The sequence below is a fragment of the Zootermopsis nevadensis genome, unplaced genomic scaffold (genome assembly GCF_977971745.1).
Source record: "Zootermopsis nevadensis isolate Lab colony 2312 unplaced genomic scaffold, Znev_1.0 Znev_ptg000022l, whole genome shotgun sequence".
Classification (NCBI taxonomy): domain Eukaryota; kingdom Metazoa; phylum Arthropoda; class Insecta; order Blattodea; family Termopsidae; genus Zootermopsis; species Zootermopsis nevadensis.
In genome coordinates, this window is record NW_028259154.1 from 25,588,254 (window position 1) to 25,610,167 (window position 21,914).

Genomic DNA, 21,914 nt, shown 5'->3' on the forward strand with positions numbered 1-21,914 from the left:
TTAAGAACCGTTGAAATTTCAAAATCAGCTTTTACCCACTCTTTGCCGATCTCATTTCTTCCGAACTGTATTTATCTGATTGATTATACTCATATCACGTTGATTTCACAGATCTGCAAAGGTCAAAGAATGGTCTCGACAATTTCAGCCCAGGATTTTGCGTAATACAGACCTTTAATGATTTCAAGGTCATATGTTCTCTTATTTTTGCCGAACTGTAAGATACAGATGTACTATATTCTGGTTAATTTGAGGTCACACATAGGGCAAGGTCTTGTACAGGCCTCGACAAAATTACCCCAAGGGCATGCCGAATAGTGGCATCCAAATTATTCAAGGTCTTTTCATGATAATACGTTCTCACGTTTATATCTCTCGAACCGTGTGCACTTGAGTTACCATTTTCTTGTGAGTATGAGGTCACATATAAAGTAATGAAATGTCAAATTCGCGATAAAATCAGCCGAAGGGTTTGCCGTGTAGAAGCTTGTAAATTTTTCAAGGTTGTCTCAAGGTAGTTTTTCTCACGATTATTTCTGCCAAACTGCAGATACCTTGTTGACCATTTTCATGTGTCTTAGTTGTTACGGATAGGTGAAGGTTATGACAAGGTCACGATAAAATTAGCCCAAGGGATTGCCGGATAGATGCTTGTAAAATTTTGTAGGTTTTTGGAAGTTAAATTTTTCGCACGTGTTTCTTCCGAACTGCATTTATCTGCCTTACAATACTCGTGTCTATTATAGGTCAAGGTAATATAAGAAGTCACGATAAAATCAACCCACTCGTTTTCCGGCTACAGGCCTCCAAACTTCTCAAGGTCATTTCTTCTCAAGCTTATTTCTGCTTAACCGCAAATTCCTGGTTGACCATACTCATGTCATGTGCACCGGTAGTTCAGAACTCTATCCATGAGTTTTCCTGAACGGATTTTGAAAACAACGTAAATTTCTGCCCGAGATTCAAAGTTGAAATTCCCCGAATAGTTATCAGCAGTAGTGAACTGAGACACAGTTGTTAGTATCCCAGTAGAAGCATTTTTGTAAAATATCTGTGCTAAGATACATGGATTGAATATTCACTGGACTTTTAATCTTTTCCATGATTTTAAGTTCGCCATTACAGAAGCTGTCCCTCGACGGGAGTCTACGTGGCAGAAAGAGATCTCTTTCACGACAATTGGTAAAATTGTCGTTGGATCACGGTACAGGAAGACTCTTAAAAGTTGGTTTCTTTATCTCTAGATTTACGTCATGTTCCGGACAATGATTGGGTTCTGTGTTATTCTGTCACGTCTCCATTGTTCCTAGCTTCCAGGCCGTGGTGCAGTATCTAGGCACTTTTTAGCCGTGTTACATTCACCTGGTGTATTTTTATTCTCATGCCTTGGTAGACAGCGCGTCCTATGACCTCTGTATCGAGTCTTTGAAACACTCGCCCGAACGTCGTAATCGAGTGGTTAGCACTCCTATTTCGTACTCTGGAGTTCCTGCTTTTAAATCTTGTTTATGAGTTTTTCGTGATTTTTCTCAGTCCGTCCAAGCAAATGCCGGGGTAGTACCTTAAACCAGGCTATAGATAATCCAAGCTACTGACAGCATAGTTGAATATATCACTACAATAAAAAAACTCACCATTTGACTTGATAGGTTCTCCTGGGCCATGATATTTTGGGCAGTTTTAAATTTATAGGGGAACAGACCAAATGCTCATGCAGATAACAGACAATACCCGAAGTAAACATTAAGGTAAAAGTGCTTAAAGAGACGGCTTAGGTTCAGTACTGAGGGGAGACTTTAATTTTCCTTGTAATTATTATGTCCAGAACTGCAGTTTTAATTAAGAAGGATTATATTCAATTTGAAGATTACTAATTAATTACAGATTATATTGATATGATAAATATACGTCTCTGTGATTAAAAATACAGATCTAGTAACTATGTAAGACTTGAGGTTTTCACGGAGGTGATGGCTGTCTTCTGGGTTGTTGCATCGTGTAATCTGGTAGAAGTTTACCGACGTTTCAGAGGTCCTTGCTGCCTCCATCATCAGGGCAGTGAAGTAGGCAGCAAGGACCCCTGAAACGTCGGAGTAAACTTCTACCACACTGCACGGCGCAACAACTCAGAAGACAGCCATCATCAGCTAGAATTTAGCTATAACGCCGTGCTTATGCGGCAACTTCTCCGACACGCTAGTGTGATTGGTAGCGTGATTGGAGGCTGCTAGGGGATTCGCACTTTGGTGTTGAGGTTCTTAGTGCGGTGAAGATGTTTACACCTCACTGAGGTAGAATTTTCAAGAAAATGAATGCCTTCGAAGAGGTTAGCTCATTAGTCCTGAAGTACTTAACATGTATTCTAGTGATGGTGGTTTCAAATTTCGGTTCGTCGGCTGTCATGAGTGACATTTTTAACGGTTTTATACACTGCCCATCTTTCCGTATGGACCCTCCGTCTTTTTAATTAGCAAACCAACAGAGCAGAGTCTTTTTTGAGAAGCTAATAGTCGCTCAGCTAGTGAATAAATTCCGTGCTTTTACGAAACTCGAAGGATCTTTTGCCGTGTTCGTAACAACCCGCCACCGGTCCACACTTTCAGCCAGATAAATGCAGTCCACACCCACGCCTTCCAACTCCATTTCCCTGAGAACCATTTTAATGTTAATACCAGGCCTTAAAATGTATTTTTCTTGTAGGCTTTCCAACAAAAGTCCTGCACGCATCTCTCATCTCCCTCCATGCATGTTACATGCTCCGTCCATATCATTATCTATGATTTTATCGTCTTTAAAATATTTGGAGAAGAGTCAAACGATTGTCCTCAAGTTTAATATTTTAGTATGAAGTCTGGTATTTGTCCTGTCGTGTATATCAGTTTAAGAGTCTTCACGTTTTCACATGGGATTCACGCAAACAGACCTTAAGGGCCTATGATTATTATGTGCAGTATTTATGTTCTATTTTTACCAAGAACAGCAGTTAGGAGCGTATGCACTAACACAAACCCCTCAGTACTGCGTAGTTCGATAAATAGGGCCGCATCTTGTCTTCCTCGGCTCTGGAGTGGGGCAAGTCCGGAACAGATGGCGCTCCGGGACTGTGCCCGGAGGAGATCCCGGTCTGTGAGGATTCAACCATTTTCCTTTCTCTATCTCTCTTCCTTCACTTTGAACGCGAGCTCTAAGAAGAAAAGAGTCAGTGAGGTGGAAGTATCCCCCCCCTCCCCTCTTTCCCCCACATCTCTCACTAAACGTCTATATTCAGGCTCTTTGCCAGAATTGTGCCGCGGCGTGATATAGGCGCAGCCACTCCGGCAAATTGGTTCGCGCTGCTCTTTTGTCGATCTGACGTCACGCTGTTTTATTAATTTGTTTTCATAGAGTAAGATCTGTAGATTTATTCGAAGTGTCCGGGAACGACACTAACAGATGAACGAGGTTCATGATGAAATTATAATAAAGTTTCAAAATTCCCCTTATTATTCAGCCCAAAAAGTGTTATCATCGGATCAAACTTCCGAAACTATTAAAATTATGATATGCAAAGGACAAAATTGCCAGTGAGGGGGGGGGGGCTTTTATGAATCCAAATTTTATATCTTTGCATAGCTATTCATACCAACGTTGAATGGTTTCCAGCGACGTTTAACACGAATTAAATAAAATAAATCCCCTAACGAAGTGGTAGTAGAGCCCATTACATTTTCATCCTTGTTACTACTTATAAAGTTGACGGGTAATGAAAAAGTGATCGATTGATCGGTACCTGCATGCGATTTGATAACCGCAAAGAACATTTCATTTCTTTAAGAACCAAAATATCGAACCGTGTGATTCAATACATTCTGTTTAGACCTCCTATCCGAATGCCCACTATAACAGACTTTTTCTATAGTAAAAGATTTATCAGTGCAATACGGGGAATAGGAACCAGCTTTACAAAAGGAGAGTTGGAAGAAATAATCCATGAAAAAAAACCCAGCTTTATTCTCTATAAATAATCTTACAGTGGGTTATATATAACCCATTCTACTGTCCGTATAAGAATACGAACAAATATTCCTCTTCGGTACATTTGTCAAAATGTTCTGACTTATGTCCGTTATCTGCAAGAAGTGTTGTTTATGTGGGACTCAAAATCTGTTTTTAAAATTAAAGAAAACGATGATGATTTCATGTCTTTATATGAAGTTTACGAATTTAAGTGTTCAAATGTTTCTATTCTAGCAACTATATATGCACAACACGTTTCGAAGTATACGCACAGCATAACAATTCTGTAACGTTCACCAGTGACGCGCCTCTGACCTTTGTAAATTGACAGGGATTTTTTCCAGTCAATCTTCAAGGAAAGCGAACCGTTATTGCTGTACAGTCTTGACTAAAATTAGGATGAGCCGACAAATTTTATTAAAACTTCTCAGTATCGAAATTTATGAAAATCCTCTCAGTTGTTCTAGAGGTCTTACGCACGTGCAGTTGGAAAGACGTCTTGAGTGGTCTAGAGGTTAGAACGCTGGCCTTGTAATCCTGGGATCTCGGGTTCGATTCCCGGCGGTACCCGAATTTATAACTTGTGTTGGGCAAGGCCGTGGTCTAGGCAACACGGAGTTTTCCTCCGTGGCATCCCAACAATTACTCCATTCACACACAGAAGAAGGCAATGGCAAACCACTTCTGGATCATCTGCCAAGAACGTATATGAACAGGTCCCAGTCCGAGAAAAGGATGGAAGGATCCTGTTCATATGGACCTGTCGTCACACAGAACACTAAATAATAATAATTTAGACGAGACTTGCGAATTTTACATTTTCCCAAAGTTGTCGCTTCGAAATGTCTACATTTCCATAATACCCTTTTCCCTGTCTGTGCATTGACAACAAGGGTGTTACGTAACTGAACATTCTTATTCAAGCTGTGTCCAAAGGACCCGATTTTAGGACTCCATGAATCGTAATTATCCTCACCCTCCTCAGGATTATTACCAATAAACTTGGCCAGGACATTTTTTGTACATAACTAATACAGTTTTTCATTCGCTGTAATATACACTATGCAGCTGATACAGTTCCCATAATTATGACTCGTCACGCTGGAATTATTTTCCAACGTGGAAGTTTTCTGGTTGTAGCAGCAAGTTTTTTTGGCGGGAGAGATTTGTCCGGAGAGGAAGAGGTCTTATCGCCTGTAATAAAAACGCTTTAAGTAAAAGTCGAAAGTCCTTAAAACATAATTCCAGCCATTGACGGTCTGATATGTAAAGTTGTATGAGAGTTATGTAAGAAAAACTTTGCTTTTGAAATCCTTGACTCTACACCTCATTTGATCTTGTCTGTTTCGTGTACTCCACACTCTTTAATCCCTTCTAGTCAGACAATTTCCTATTCTTGCAAGAGCTTCTTGCCTTCGCTTTTAAATTCTCTTCAAATTTTTCCCCTTCTCCTCATCTTTTAAAGAAATTTCGTCCATTTTATTTTCCTTCTCATCGCAGCCGAGCAGATTTCTGTTCTAGTGCAACTTCCAGTCTGTTACCACTGCCTTATCTTGTCACTGTCAAGGGCTTTGAGCTCTGTCTGTATTATTCCGCTAAGCTCAAAAAGTCCCCAGCTACAAACTTGTTTGAAGAAGAACACAAGATATTTCTCATGCAGATTTAATTGTATAAACTTTATTTTATAAGCAAATTTTTGTTTAGGTATACTTTTAATGGAAGACATGAGAATTTTTAGTCCAAAAATCTGAACGAAAGAGACTAGTTGAAAAAGCTGTATTACTTATACATACACACGTCTCTTCTCAGGACTCATGGTATGTCGAAAGACATTTGACGGAATTCTAGCTGATTTTCTATAAAAATAACAGTTACACTGATATCAAATCCAGTTTTGAAATTTCTTCCGGACTCCATTTTGCTTACGTCATTGAAACATATGTTCAATCGTCTTCACTGTACGGAGAACACTGTACTTTCCACTCGTAAGCAAGCTTTTTATTTTTGAGTACCTGATAAATTGTTTTGAACAACAAGGGACTTATAATGTTCAAACCTACTTCCTATAATTCCAAGCGAAATTCTTTTGTAGCCGAACACATCAAAGCTCCATGACAAAATCAATAGTGACCGATACGCACGACATCTCTCGTCACTGATGGGACGCATTTAAGAACTTAGTATCGATGTTTGTTAATTTGATTCATTGTTGTTTCCGGTAGAGTTCGTTACTGTGTGAGCCCAGCAAGTTCTCGATCAGGCATATAGGAACGTATCGATATATGTATACACGTAACAGCGCGCTACCTCGTGATAAGAAATAAAAATAATCTAGTACGTAAGCCATCGGTTCTCCACATTCCTTTCGTATTTAACTATTCCAAATGATCTGTAAAATTATTTGAGGCCGACATTAAATTGTTAATTGATGCAAAATCATTCACTTACACTTATTATCGGTCTTTTGTAACATATGTATTTACGTATGATTGATTCTGTACGCGATTCCTTACGTATGTATCTGCCGAGGCCGGTGTGTACGTATTTGAGGTAAATTTTTTTCGAAATAAAATATTCTTTTGTAAGTATTTGTGTTCCAAAATGTATTTCACTACATATAGACACGATTTAAGTAATGTTAGCATGCACGTGTCTGCATAATTAAGTTAATATTAAATTTCGTACATATTGGTCGTGGCCGATTTCACTTGTGTCCACCTCCCGACTTTGACGCCTTCGTGGGAATTTATTACAATTGTTATGAAATAATAGAATATGAATTTCATTAACCTACCTGTGGCATGAGGTCCATATAAAATTTCGTTAACTTCCGACCATCTTTTCTGTACTTTCAAAATTTGTGCGCAAGACGCCATCCTTCACCGATGTCTGGTCTTGGTCGAGTTGGGTTAGCTAAACGACTATTAGCTTCACGATGTCCGAGTGCTATAGTCAAATTGGTTGTGATGACACCTTTAAGTAAGTAAGTTTAGTCACTTTTAATTTATCTGGAGGTACTGTGTAAGACCATGAAATACCTTAGTGAATGTATCCCCGGTAAATCGGCTGGGATTCGAAGAGGGTGCTTCCTAAATACAGGTCCAGAGCGTTGCGCTTGCCCGATCAATGCAGAACGTTAAAACACGTGTTACGAAATTTGCAAGAAGGCACAGGATATCTGACGTTTCAACATTAAAATTACATGGATGGGCCTAAAATGCAACCCTACTTCTCCGTACCGAGATGAGATGCCTACAAGTTTATAGCCAGAGGAAGATCTTCGAGCGGGTACTTACCCTCAGTAATAAAACGGTTTCAAAGCGCAAGTTTACTTTAATTAATCGGTTCAACGTTCATGCAACAAGACACGCGTACAGAATTACGAATAAATCTATTTCGAGATTAGTTAAAACGACTTACCTGAAGGTGGAGGAAGTATGTTCCTCCGAAACTTTAGTATTTATTCTCAAGTCCCTACTGCGCCATCATCGAAAACTTCTCCGTCTTTATATCCTCAATCCTCATGGTACATTTTATTCTTTTGAGATAAAATTCTCTCAGGCAAAAGTTCTAGACATAAGCCCAACGTTTCGGAAACCTTCTCTGCTTCCATCATCAGGGGAAGTATATTAGGTTTTGCGGTGAAGTATCGGACACTTTATGACTTAGCAACTGAGAAACGATATAGAGTTCTAGATATTAAAGCTACGTGCATATCGGGCAGTTAGCTCCGTTCCTTATCATTCAGACCGATTTAATGCGTTTATGAGGTGGTTAATTGAGTTGCAGGCTCGTGCGGCCATGAACACTTCATTACGGTCCATAGACGTCAAGACGCTTAGGAATTTTCTAAGTGACCCGTAGCAAACATCGAAATATAAACTTCTTTGATCATAAAGGATGTTAAAGTCAATGAAATTCCTGTTACAGCATTTTAATCAGACCTTGAATCAGTCTCTTAAGTTAAGAAAAGATATTGGGATCAGGGGTGTTAAACGTAAGAGTTTTGTGTAACATTAAATTAGCCTAAAAGAATCGAATGAAAGGGTAATAATGAATATCGAATTGACAACGATGTTACAGAAAGTGGTCGTAATTTACGTAATGGCATCTTCCTCCAAATTGCCTTATGGGGTTGTGATAAGTCATTAGAAACTCATGTTAGGTGGTCATTCTTTTGGATTCGATCGTGGGAAATTCGGATGAAACATTGGAGTGAATAACTACACTTTATTTATTATTATTTAGTGTTCTGTATGGCGACAGGTCCATATGAACAGGATCCTTCCATCCTTTTCTCGGACTGGGACCTGTTCATATACGTTCTTGGCAGGTGATCCAGAAGTGGTTTGCCATTGCCTTCTTCTGTGTGGGAATGGAGTAATTGTTGGGATGCCACGGAGGAAAACTCCGTGTTGCCTAGACCACGGCCTTGCCCAACACAAGTTATAAATTCGGGCACCGCCGGGAATCGAACCCGAGACCCCAGGATTACAAGGCCAGCGTTCTAACCGCTAGATTATCTTATGTTAGCAAGTAATGCATACATCGATTTCATTCCGTAGCATGAAATTACACCAACTACAGAGTATACTAGATGGGTGTCGAAACAGATTCTTAAAGTCAGCGACTTATTTTGAAACAGAACATATTTGCGTGCGTGTCACGTGGCGAAAATTCCTAATCCAGGACCTCCAATGGATGTGACCTGATTAGATGAGCTATTTCTGTTGTAAGGCTCAAGGCACCGCCCCTAAGAAGTCTGCAACACGGCTTCACACTCTGGTTTAAGAGCTGCCACTTAACTCTGACGATAACACATGAGGGAGATGTGTCCTGACCTCAAATTATAGAACTTACATACGACAGTATTAACAATCTTTGATCTTAATGTTCTTTATGCAACTCGGGGAAGCCCATATAGGATTTTAAAGTTTTGGAATACATATAGTGACATCATTAAACACAAAATACTTTCATACTTAAATTATATTGCTTGAGATGCACAACAACCACTATGGTGTTATAACGATTTAAGATCTTAAGTTAAGTTAGGTTAGGTTAGGTTAGGTTGGGTTGGGTTAGGTTAGGTTAGGTTAGGTTGGGTTGGGTTGGGTTAGGTTAGGTCAGGTTGGGTTGGGTTGGGTTGGGTTAGGTTAGGTTGGGTTAGGTTAGGTTAGGTTAGATTAGGTTAGTGACGCGCATGCTCAGGGGATTATGGCTGATCGTGTCTTTTCCATCCCACCTCTTTAGTGTCAGAGACCATGTTTCACACCCGTACAAAACTACAGGCAAAAGTGTAGTTTTGTATGTTTTAATCTTTGCGTTTTCGGACGGTAGACGACAAGACAAAAGTTTCTGAACTGAACAGTAGCAAACATTATTATTATTATTTAGTGTTCTGTGTGACGACAGGTCCATATGAACAGGATCCTTCCATCCTTTTCTCGGACTGGGACCTGTTCATATACGTTCTTGGCAGATGATCCAGAAGTGGTTTGCCATTGCCTTCTTCTGTGTGTGAATGGAGTAATTGTTGGGATGCCACGGAGGAAAACTCCGTGTTGCCTAGACCACGGCCTTGCCCAACACAAGTTATCTCCTCTTAATTTCCTCATGAATCAAATTTTGATGTTTTACCATCGGTTCCAGGTATCTGAACTTGGCCACATTATAAAACGATCCATAATTATATTTATCTTACAATTTGCCCTGCATTCTGGTGACGAGACATCAACATATGCTTAGTTTTTTTTTGCTTTTACTTCTAGATCAACCAGTTAGACCTTTGTTTCTGTGGTTCTTGTATTATCCCCCAGTAGATTTACATCATCAGCATTGACCAGAAGCTGATGTGTCCCATTCATATTCAACCCCACTTGGTTTTCTTGGAACTTCCTAATGGCTTAGTCTAAAGCAAGAATCTCCTTTTTTGAGATCATTTTGAATAGGAAAGGACTTCATCGTAGGTTTCAAGGGTGTGATGCTGGAATCGCTGTATTCAGTGTCAACATGCACGGGAACTCATAGCTCCCTAGGTGGAGGTTAATAATCTGTGTGATTTATGACGAGAATAATAATCAGTTTTACATAATTAGGACTACATTGTCTAGGGGTTAATTTATAGGGTTTGGAGACTATCATTCGAGAAAAAGAAAATTTCCCTTTTGATATTTCAGCTAGTTAAATTACAGATTTTAATTTACGTGGAACTAATGTTAAGAACGGGTATTATTTCAACAATCTCACGACATTTATTTTAATTCGTGATGTGTGTGTAATAATATAGTTACAGATATACAGAAATGTGGACATTTCTTACTGAAAGTAACACGAATTATTAGTTCGTAAGTTGTGACCGATATATGACGTCACAAGTAATATGAGCTGTTTAAAGATCGCGTACGAAGAAATTCGATAAACAGACATGGAAGACGTTGAATACAGAAATCGACACCACCAAATTGGGTCACGAGACTTGCAGTGCGAACCGTTTCAAATTGCAGATACGTAGGTGGGGATCCAGCTCTGTCCAAATATAAGTATCCACGACTTTTTCAGTGTTGCCACCACAAATAAAGAAAATTCACTGGTAACGAGGAGTTTTTTTTTGCGAATTTCAGCCTCATTTTAATATAAATATGGCTCTCTCTCTCTCCTGGTGATTTGCGTTAATCCTTTTCGCATTACATGCCCTTACTATTTCAACCCTTTCGTCTACATTCTGCCTGTTTCTTAATTACCAATTATTCTTCATATTTCAGAATTTCGCTTCACAGCCATAACACACAATTCTCTTCAATGTGGCTGTTATAAGTTGTCTTCATGTCTTGTAGTTGAAATGTTGCGGATTCTCTATCCGGCAACCCCATCTCCCATTTAGAGCGGTTGATTGATTGATTGATTGCAGTGTTGTATAGTGCATATGTTGGCAGCTCATCAAACTGACGATATGCACCGGGTGTTCAGAAAGCCACAGTCAGTATTCGATTTACTTAAATATTGTTATTTGTTTCACACGGTTTAAAATCCTTTTCTGCGTCTGGTGCCCAATATATCTGCTCAACATTCCGAGTTATGCAGGATCACTGACTCGTCTGATGTTGAGCCATGTTTTCGGGTGTTTTGGAAAGAGAGAAAGTAAGTCAGGGTCCACTGAAAGTTAATTTCATGACACAGACTCACAAATGAAGTGTACAATCTAATATCAGTGTTCAACTAGATCACGAAATCTTTATTTTGGAGTTAATTTATTCAGGACGTACATTTTGGCCAACAGTTCAATGTATTTGTGGCAAATTTTAACCTCGTAAGCAAGGCAAGGCCGTGGTCTAGGCAACACGGAGTTTTCCTCCGTGGCATCCCAACAATTACTCCATTCACACACAGAAGAAGGCAATGGCAAACCACTTCTGGATCATCTGCCAAGAACGTATATGAACAGGTCCCAGTCCGAGAAAAGGATGGAAGGATCCTGTTCATATGGACCTGTCGTCAGACAGAACACTACAAATAATAAAGCCCTACGAATGCGCGACATTTGAATTTATCTCTGCGACAAGTATGAAATGGTGGTTCTCTGAGCGTGGGCTGGTATACGATTGCAAGAACATGCAATACTTAAGAGCGTTGGGACAACAGGAGAAAGTTTGAGGCAGCGTCGCGTTATATGAACTATCCTATGTAACATTTGAACCAAAATCTTGGAGGAATGCGGTTGATATTCTAAATATAGGGCATAAGGCAGGATTTGGAGCTGGTCTTTTCAAGTAAAAATCTAGTCAGCAGGGCGGAAATCATTCGCATTCGCGTGAAGTCGTCCTAACATACCAAAATATAGGTTCTCCTGACAACAGTCCAGTTCATATTGAGTCGATAATTAAACTTTAGGGCGTGGAAATTGATAGACGGGTGGAGTGGAGGGGAATAATTTTACAAAAGAAGGAAATTTCGCATGCGTATCGTAATAGTTGTTGTTCTGGCCAATAGGGGTGCTGTGAGTGGGTTGCTCGTGTGGATATCAGAGCGCTGTAAAGGAACGCAACCCGCCAGAACACGCAGACGCGCCCGTCGGCTGTCGTTTGTTCTGCTACGACTTGGAGTGACAGACGGAGCGCGGCGAGCGTCCATTCAGCATCTGAGGCAAGCAGCTCGGTACTCCATCGCTCTTTGCCGGGGGCAGGCAGCCTGCCTTACATGTCAGCCGCCCCCGGACACCATGGGACCTTGAGGGGGGTTCCCCGTCCACAACAGTAGAAGCGCCAGCAACCGGTGAGTGTTGCAACCACTTGCTACACGTGGATTTATTTCAGAGTTTAATGAATAGTTTATATGACAAAATATGGTTAGTAATGCAGAAATATGCAACAAAATAGTTAAGTACACCTGCAAAGTCACACTGGATATGACTTAAATAATTTATTATTGTAACTAAAAGTAAAGCAAAGTAGAATAGAATTAAAAATGGCTGTCTTGTGGGATATCTGGTAGAAGCAACTCTGAAACGTCGGTAATCTTACAATAACATCCGAGAAGACAGCCATCTTCACATTTGCCGCCAGTCTCAATCGGCCTGTGCTTAATTATGCGCCTCGCCATTAAGACGTGCGGGAGTGGAGGTGAAACCCCACGCATTCTCAACCCCGGCACCAGGCGGAGGTCAGTGGTCACTTTCACGACCCTCGATTTTCCTCCAGGGGTAAGATCCCGGAACCCATTGGGTAGAAAGCTGGGTGGGCCCCAGAATGCTAATATTTATTATCGTAGTCCAGAGGAAGCCCCTGAATCTCGGCAACAAGTGAAGAGGAGGGGCGCGAGTTAGCTCCGTGCCCTGTCTGACGCGGCACCAAAGTGAGAAATCTTTGCCCCTGCCGAGAATCGAATTTCATTTGTACAGCCCTAGCTCAGTCAGAAATGTGATTGAATAAGAAGAAGAGATTTAAACTTTCTAGTAAGTCTGATATACAGCCCATTTAATCCACCAGAATTTCATGTTTTCGTGTAGTCTATAAAGGAATAAGAATTTGAAAAACTTTGGTTTTCAGCGCTCTCGTCTGTTATTAAAATCAGGACAGGGAAATCTATAAGGCAACTACAAAAAAATCGGAGCTGGTGACATTAAACTCATGAGATGAAAAGAGAAGAAAAAAAGGATCGAAGTTTTTTAAGAATGAAGAACTGACGGCTGGGTACTGGCGAAAGCCCCCCCCCCAAAAAAAAAATTATATACGCAATTTGTCAGTGAGGTTCCTTATTAATTACGAGAAAAAGGATTTAGCATATAATTCTTAAATCTGCGACATTAAAGCAAGACTCTGTGCGTCCCGAATGTTTCTCAGTGTAATTTTTCAGGTTGTCACTGAAGATGTCTGACTTCTGGGTTGCTGCACCTTGTAGTCTGTTAGAAGGCTACCAACGTTTCAGAGGTTCTTGCTGCCTCCATCATCAGGGTTTGTTTCCTTACTGACGATGGAGGTACCAAGCATCTCTGGAACGTCGGTAGCCTTCCGTCAGACAAAAAGGTGCAACAACCCGGAAGTCAGCCATCTTCGTATCTTGAACACCTCACGAGTTCGGAAACTCCTCCTCCAACATGAGCGTAATGTACGTACCTTTCCGGGAGTGTCCCACGTTTTTTAATCTCTTTACGAATATGAAAACTTTTTGGTGTTTGTGACAACTGATGTTCTCAGGAAGGTGAAGGTAACGATGTTGTTCTTGTAGGTTATGACGCGATATTCATCCCTGAAGATGGATACAGTATGTTTCTCCGAAACATTGGTATTTCATTATCCAGAAGACCAATATTTTCATCTCTTTTCAATGCGTGTTTGCTTTACCAGAAGGGAAATACGTCTATTTACCGGTGTAATAACTTTTTTTTTGTACGATAGAGTTTATATGGCGATTTTCTATATTACGTAGACGGTAGATACAAGACGTCCCAGAATAATGTTACCACTTTGCAAAAAAAACAACAACCAGTGTTGGAAATAATGTATGTAATATAGCAACACACAGGTGAGAACTGTTACATTGCAGTTTGTTTTGCCACAATATCACGCTACTGTAAATTCTGATGAAGGACGAACGCACAGAAGAAATGGTCGCGTTATTATGGGGCATTCTGTGTTTCTGCGTATATGAACGTTAAAAACTGCTGTCATTCCATAGTCTCAGCGTGTTAACACTTCCGGATAGCAAGCGAATCTGAAACTTGTCTTCTCCCACGCGTCTATCATAATTAAAACGAATTTTTTTCTCAGTTTCCCACTGCTGTCTGTCAGCACTCCACCACGATACATATGAATAAGTTCAGAGAAATTATAACGAATGCTGTGTAAGCAGAATATTGTATCAAAGACGTAATTTTCTTGGAAGATTAACCCGAATTCCGGAATCAGACGAGTTTATTTCGTGAAATTCTACGATAATACATAATTTTAATAGACTGTTTCCGTCGATAGTCCACCGTCCACAGATGGGATGTAAGAAATGCACACAAAATTTTGTTTGGAAGTTGAAGTTCAGAGACCGTTCGGAAGACCCAGGCGTAGATGGGATGATAATATTAAAATTGATCTCAGGTGAATAAGTTCAGGGAAGGAGTGCATTGAATCTGGTTGGCTTATGTTAGGGAGCGGTGGCAGGCTCTTGTGAACACGGTAATGAACCTTCTGGTTTCATAGAAGACGGGGAATATCTTGAGGAGCTGAGACAATATTAGCTTCTCAAGAAAGGCCGAGCTCAGCTGAGCTAGTTAGTCCAAAATTAGTTCAGTGAAGATTTTTGTGCGTCAAATCTGCGTCTCTAAATACGATACGGTCACGAAGAAAATAATTCTGCTTTAATAAGTGATGTTAGTTTAACGTAACACGTGTTCTATCTTATGATAGCAAGACACCTTGTCCCTCATCCCGGCAGGAAGACGATTTTAAAATTCACCTTCGCATCTCCATTAAAGCCCGCTGTAATATGTATTTCACGAGGCTTAACGAGCTTTATTGGGGACTAAATTTGTGTCTTTGATTAAGGCAACAAACACTGAATTACGGAGTGACGCAAGCTTCGGTTGTGACGTTGCGTCGAGTAAACAGGGCAACAGTGATTCATGTACAGTACGAAGCGATCTGAAGTTTTCTGTCTAACTCTGAACGCCCGCGTCTCAGAAGAAACGATATTTTTTTTTAAAAAAAAAAACTGCTTAGAATTTGGTTTATTGTGATTTCTGCGTCACTGTTGAATTATTTTAGATATAGGATGAATGCAATGTAGTTCGCCGGCATTTCTGTCTGCAGTGTAATTTTCTTGTTAAAATCCCACTTCCAATCGTTGCTTTGAGGTTCTCAGGGCGGTGAACACGTCGATGTTCGTCTTCTGTTCCTAATTGATGAGGTAGTCATATTTTAAATTTATAATCGGAAATATTTTGTAGTATTTGATGAACATCTGACGAAGAATTGCACTTAGGATATTACATTTGAGTTTATATGGATTATACACCTGAAGATGGTTCATTTAGAACCGAAACATGTAGTGTAAAAGGTGATTCTCTAATGTAAATCGAAACATTTCGATAGAGAGCATCATTTTAATATATTTTAAATATTTAAATGTTAATTGTAATAATATTTTTAACATTTAATAATAATATTTTATTGTGATTAGACTGATAAAATTGAGCAAGTATATATTCAACACAATATGACGCAACATTATCATCTCATTTTTGCAGTATGTAACTGTTTTCAGTGTATGTTCGTAATTTATACTTCCATGGAGTGAATTCCTTTTTTTCAAAATTCCACCACGTAAAAGTTAAGGGTTTCGATTATTATCGTAAACACGTCATTCAGTGTTTTGAATTCATTGACGGAGTAAATATATATATATTGTAATTTTGTGAAGACATTCAATGCCAGAATTAGTCGAATTTCTTCCGTGTAAGTAATCGTTGTGACACGTGTTCAGACAATAGGAAGACTTCCCTGAATCTAATATGTGTTTACGAACTCATGTTAAATGCAATAAAATAGAACACTTTCGCTGCTAGTCAAGCGTGCATTTTAATTAACATTAATTAAATATGTCTGTGGGGTAAAGTGTAACGGAACAAGATTGTGCGTGGTAAAGATGAAAGGAAATCCTTTTGGAAGATGAAATTTTGCTTATCTTATAAAGAAGATTCTTAATTTATATTAAGCCCCATTATAATTTACGTAACTTTGAGGTTTATAGGTTGTATTGTTTAATTCTAGCAAATATTTTACAAAGACGAGTCTGTAGGATTGCTAGAAGCTTTGATAAACAATACACACCTAATTATAATTATACGACGCTCCGGGATGCTGAACTCACGTCAAGTTTCCATGGATACCGCATCTCATTGACAGTCATAAATGGCTGGAGGAATTATAAAATTGAGGGCCGGGTAATTTGTACGTGGCTTTCAGACCATGAGCGAACAGTTGACTGGGTCAGAGCACTGAAGATAGAAGCATAAGATGCTGGAGAGATGAAACACAGAGACGGAATAGGAGGAGATTAACGAAGGAAAGAATGTAAGAAGCAGAGAATGGAAGAGGATAAGATGGAATCTTTCAGTTTTCTTAACTAAATTTGGCCAAGAAACGAACCGTAGGTTGAAGACGGAAAAGGCTAATTGTCGGTGTAGCTTTCTTTCTTAAATTTTCGACGTCGAAGGATGAAAGTTCTGCTGAATAAATGGTCGAGAGGGGAGGTCACACCCCGAAGACGGGCCGAATGATTGAATTACATGTCTGATTGTTAATCCCTAGTATGTGCGTCGTTAAATACAGAATTCCCTTGGTTACAAGTACACAGACCTGTCACACAGTAATCTGACGTAGACTCGAGGGAGTAAAATACGTCTGTGAGCGGATTTATTTATTCTACCAATCAGTTAAATTAAATCAGAATCACAGTCCGAATCCTGTCTCGTAGTCTGAGCTGAGACTCTGTGGAGAACCAATCAAGGTCGGGAAAGTCTTAGGACTGCTTTTGGAATTACCTTGAAGTCAGTTTTGTTACCACACACAGAAATTCTTTTTGCAGTCAAATTATTTTTTCCCACTTTTGTAGGTCTGTTCTCACTCCATAACCAAACGCTAGGGCTTGTCTTTCCCGTGGTTTTGTCATCGAAGTAAAATTTAAATTTTTGTAAAATGTATAATTTACCTTATCCGACATTCTGAGTAGTCAAATCCTGCTGTGATAGTGAAGTGACCTACAGGAGAGAGCCGATGTGTTTGAAATTGTTAGTATGAGGCAAAGAAGTCAGAAAAAGTAAGAGTTCATGTTTTACAAAGAAAATTTGGAAAGCTGTACTAAGAGAAAGTTTTCATGCAGTAATTTGTAACAATGTTATAAGCCTATAATACGTAAGAGGGAAATATATAAGTAATGTGACTCTATTGAAGAACGACATCGAAGATTGTTGTCGGCAGATTCAGCCCACTTCAAGACTTCGCGTTGTATTTTCTCCGTACACTCCTTCGAAATTTTCGAAATGCCAAGCCATTTTTAAAAATTATTTAACTTACAAGTAGCTGAAAATTATAGCTCTCTTAATGAAATTTTATTTTACTGTATGCTAATACAAATCTGTTATTTCCAAAATGACTTATTTTTTCAAAATTCTGGGCTTACATTCAAGAACATTTTTTTTATAAATATCCTATGTTTTCACGATGATTTATCTTGGCATCTGGCCGCAATAATAATCTCATAATTTATTCTTCTTCATCTCTTAATCACATTGACTTCGTCATACGACACGTTTCTCTGTCTGTTTCATTTTACGCTTTAGCAGTATAATGTATTCTAACCTGCATGTAGCGTTTCTGCAGTGCAACGCGTAGTGTATGTGTATTTTGTTGTTACAAAATCACCGCCATAAATCCAAGCGTCTGTACCCAACTTCTCAACAGTTGCATTCCCTCGTCACCCCTAGTAGAAGGTAGGTATATCGATCTACTGACGAACAACCCTCGTCTTCAGACAGTTAAACCACCCTGGGCTGTTAAGTCGAAGGTTGCAAGCCGTGAGCGAGAGTTTTTCGCACATTTGTGTGTGGACGGGTTTATAACTCTTTTACAAATGTTCTGTCTACTATACGTCCAGTAATAACTAAGGAAATGCTTCAACGTGGATGTAAATCTCCTTTGATATCCTCCGAGGATTTTCAAACCCATTCCTCACTTTAAAACTCAAAATTAGACCAATGTTTTGTTTCTACGACCAATTTTTCAATAACCTAATTTCGTCAACCACGAGCTGGCTTCTATTGGACAGCAGCCCGCTCCTCAGTTCCACCAATCAGGGTCTTCACACCTGCTGTAAGGCTCCCTAAACCCCCCCAACTCACATTTTCCCTGATGATGGCAACTACAATGCTTGCCGAAACGTTGGAGAACCCAGAGCGTCCCTGGGTGTGATTGTAGGGTGTAAGTTTATGACCCGTGAGGGACAATGGTGTGAGGCAGTGGTATTCAACCTGGGGTACGTGTACCCCCGGGGGTACGCGAAGACATCTTAAGGGGTACGTGAAATTTAAAAAAAAAATTATGATAAACACTGAATAATCAGTAATGTAATTTATTTAATTTATTTTAGATGTAGATTATATACCATGTACAACTTGAATTATACATCAACAACTTTGGGGGTACAAAGTTGAAGAGAAATTATATCTGGGGGTACGCGAACAAAAAAGGTTGAATACCACAGGTGTAAGGGGTACCCAAACACTTAATCATAGCCTTGGCCCACAGATATTGTCCGATCACTACTGTAAATCGGGATTTTGCGTCTGTAATGTTTGGCATCATTTCCTTAAACAGCGTCAATCAGTTGATCTTTGTAATGGTGAAGTGTTGTGTTTACTTTGCGGTACGGGCCGAATTCTTAAATAATATTTAGACGAGCTTTGGCGTCAAGGGGGTAAGCAGGACGCTGTGATCAGTTGCGAGACACGTGCTTGGCTAAGTCTCTCGATCGTTGGACGAATTTATTGCAAATAAATTCTAGGCGCGCCCGTGAATCTTCTGCCCTCACGCTTAAGAAATACGGAGGATCAGCGCGAAGGAACTAGGGGCAGTAATGGAATTGCGTTCGTTGTGCGGATCGGGACAACGTTAGTGCGCCTACGTACAGCGAGTTGAATGCTGTGACAGAAAGAGAATTAAGTCACTGCTGTGACTCCTGTCCTCTCCTTTTTCTTTCCAGGTCAGTTTTGTACCATTTCTGTTCCTTGTACCTGTTCGCTTTTCCTCGTTTATCCTTCCTCATTTAAATGTCGTTTTCCTCACAACATCCCATCATACTATTGTCACATCTATTTAAAATTATATTTTTATTTGAATTTTTTCTGCGTTTCTACTTTCGTTAAATTCTTTCCTTTACTCCGGCAGTCACGGGGCAGTGGCTTCCACTTCCGTTTTGTGTTTATCTCGTACAGGATTCTTTTCCCCTGTCATTGTCACCCATGAACTTACGTCATTGCTTACCTCACAGGAAAATTCTGGGCCAGCAAGTCACGATTCATTTCTCCTAGAAATGCGTCCACACTGCTCGTGCTCGCGCTGCTGAGTCTCGGTGTGTACAGACGTGTATACCGACGCTGTAGCGAACTCCTTGCGCCCATGGCTCACGTTGATCGCACGACTTCGGTTCGTGAAACCGTCCACATTCACTGATGCACACGATGTAAATATCATATCCTAATTTTCCTCTACCGTGCCACGGTGGTCTAGTTAGAACGCTGGCCTTGTAATCCTGGGGTCTCGGGTTCGATTCCCGGTGGTGCCCGAATTTATAACTTGTGTTGGGCAAGGCCGTGGTCTAGGCAACACGGAGTTTTCCTCCGTGGCATCCCAACAATTACTCCATTCACACACAGAAGAAGGCAATGGCAAACCACTTCTGGATCATCTGCCAAGAACGTGTATGAACAGGTCCCAGTCCGAGAAAAGGATGGAATGATCCTGTTCATATGGACCTGTCGTCAGACAGAACACTAAATAAATAATAAGATGAGGTGGTCTAGCGGTTAGAACGCTGGCCTTGTAATCCTGGGGTCTCGGGTTCGATTCCCGGCGGTGCCCGAATTTATAACTTGTGTTGGGCAAGGCCGTGCCGTGGTCTAGGCAACACGGAGTTTTCCTCCGGGGGCTTCCCCGGTTTCTCCGTGGCATCCCAACAATTACTCCATTCACACACAGAAGAAGGCAATGGCAAACCACTTCTGGATCATCTGCCAAGAACGTATATGAACAGGTCCCAGTCCGAGAAAAGGATGGAAGGATCCTGTTCATATGGACCTGTCGTCAGACAGAACACTAAAAATAAATAAAATTTTCCTCTCCATTTTGATATTCTTCATTTTTTAATATATTTCTTCCAAAGTCGCATTATGTCGGAATAAACAGCGATTATTAAAGAGCAGCATTAATCAGCTGATCGTTGTCATGGACACGTGTTGCGTTTTCTTTCAGGTACGGACTGAATTTATAAATTTCATTCAGAATACTCGTGGCTATGAAGGTCTAGAAGTTCGCTGAGGCACTAGTACTTTGGCAAATGTTCATAGTTCATACTGCAGAGTGGCAAAGCTCCGTAGGCAGTCAATGAGCGTGAGTTCTTGGTCCTTATAACTCAGCGAGCACTTGACAGCGATAGAACTCATTCGCTAGTTATTCGTATCCGCTCTTGTGCAACGCGAAGCTTCGCTGTGTTTATTATCCAATTGCGGAATCAATGTACGGCGTGTACTGAGGACAGCTGACCGCTGCGAGCCGCTACAGAGGCCGTAATTCTCGAGACGCATTTCGAAAAAAAAAAAAATCAGAAAGCACACATGTCCATCCACATGTTGGCAAATAACGGCGATGAGATTTTTAAAGATAGATTTAGACGAAACTTGGTATGGAGTGCCTGTAACTGTTTTTATTCTACTATTCTCATTTTGGATTGGAGTGATCCATTTTATAAAATTGTTCACAGAACTCAACAAACTAAAATTTATGAGCCCTGTAAGAAGTTTTGATTAAAATTGACATGCCGAACTTTTATTAAATATATTAAAATGCGTAAGTATCGTCCATTTTTCGCCCAGAAGATGGAGGCAGCGACGACTTATGAAAAGTCGGTAAAATTCTGTTAGACTACGCGGCGCGGAAACCCGAGGATCCTACGGGAGATCCTAGCAGGCGCTGACTTGAGTCTAGTTTCCTACTGAATCTGACTGTGGGACTTGCAAAGTTTGTCCATTTCCTTTCATGGATGCAAATCACGCAGAAGCCAAATAAAACATTTATTCTCGAAAGACAAACTTGAAAAAAGGGGGGGGGGGGTTTCTAGACGGGAAGGAAAACAATCGAAAGAAGTTATAGTTTTTAATATTCGAGTTAATACAACTCATTCTGTACGTCGCCCATTTCAGAAGACTCTCAAAGTTTGTTTGACAACAAAATAAATGGAACAGGAAACACCTGTTGTTACGAAGCCCCAGAATTTTGTACCGATGTTGAATAAAACGTCCGGGCTGTCTTGAAACGAAAACGCATGTTAACCCTTTAAAGCCGAGTGGTAACGATATATACCAGGTGCTTTAACGGTAAGTAAGGGAAACTTCTGTTGAAAAGAGACTCCTCTGATTTATATTTTATCTCCCTTCAGCTTGTACAGTTTAGGATATCTGACCTACTCCAATTTAGAATTGGCTTTTGAAATAAATATATTTGAGTATTTTGAAGGCCTCTACCTACATCCATAAACGCTGACAATCATTCATGCCTCGGGTGGGATTCGAACCCACGATTCCTATTTTAGGGCGATCTAATACCGTAGTTTTTTCCTTCTCTCTTTACATTCCTTCATATTCGTTCCTTTTCTCTCCA

The 21,914-nt window shown here is 40.1% G+C and overlaps 1 protein-coding gene across 1 annotated transcript in view; it reads left to right on the forward strand.

Moving 5' to 3' along the window:
- Vmat (Vesicular monoamine transporter) overlaps positions 1 to 21,914 on the forward strand; it is a 73,211-nt gene that overhangs the window by 2,981 nt on the left and 48,316 nt on the right. Inside the window, exon 2 of the mRNA XM_087353959.1 lies at positions 11,986 to 12,267. The gene's annotated coding sequence lies outside the window, so the exon portion shown is untranslated. The remainder of the gene's footprint in view (positions 1 to 11,985; positions 12,268 to 21,914) is intronic.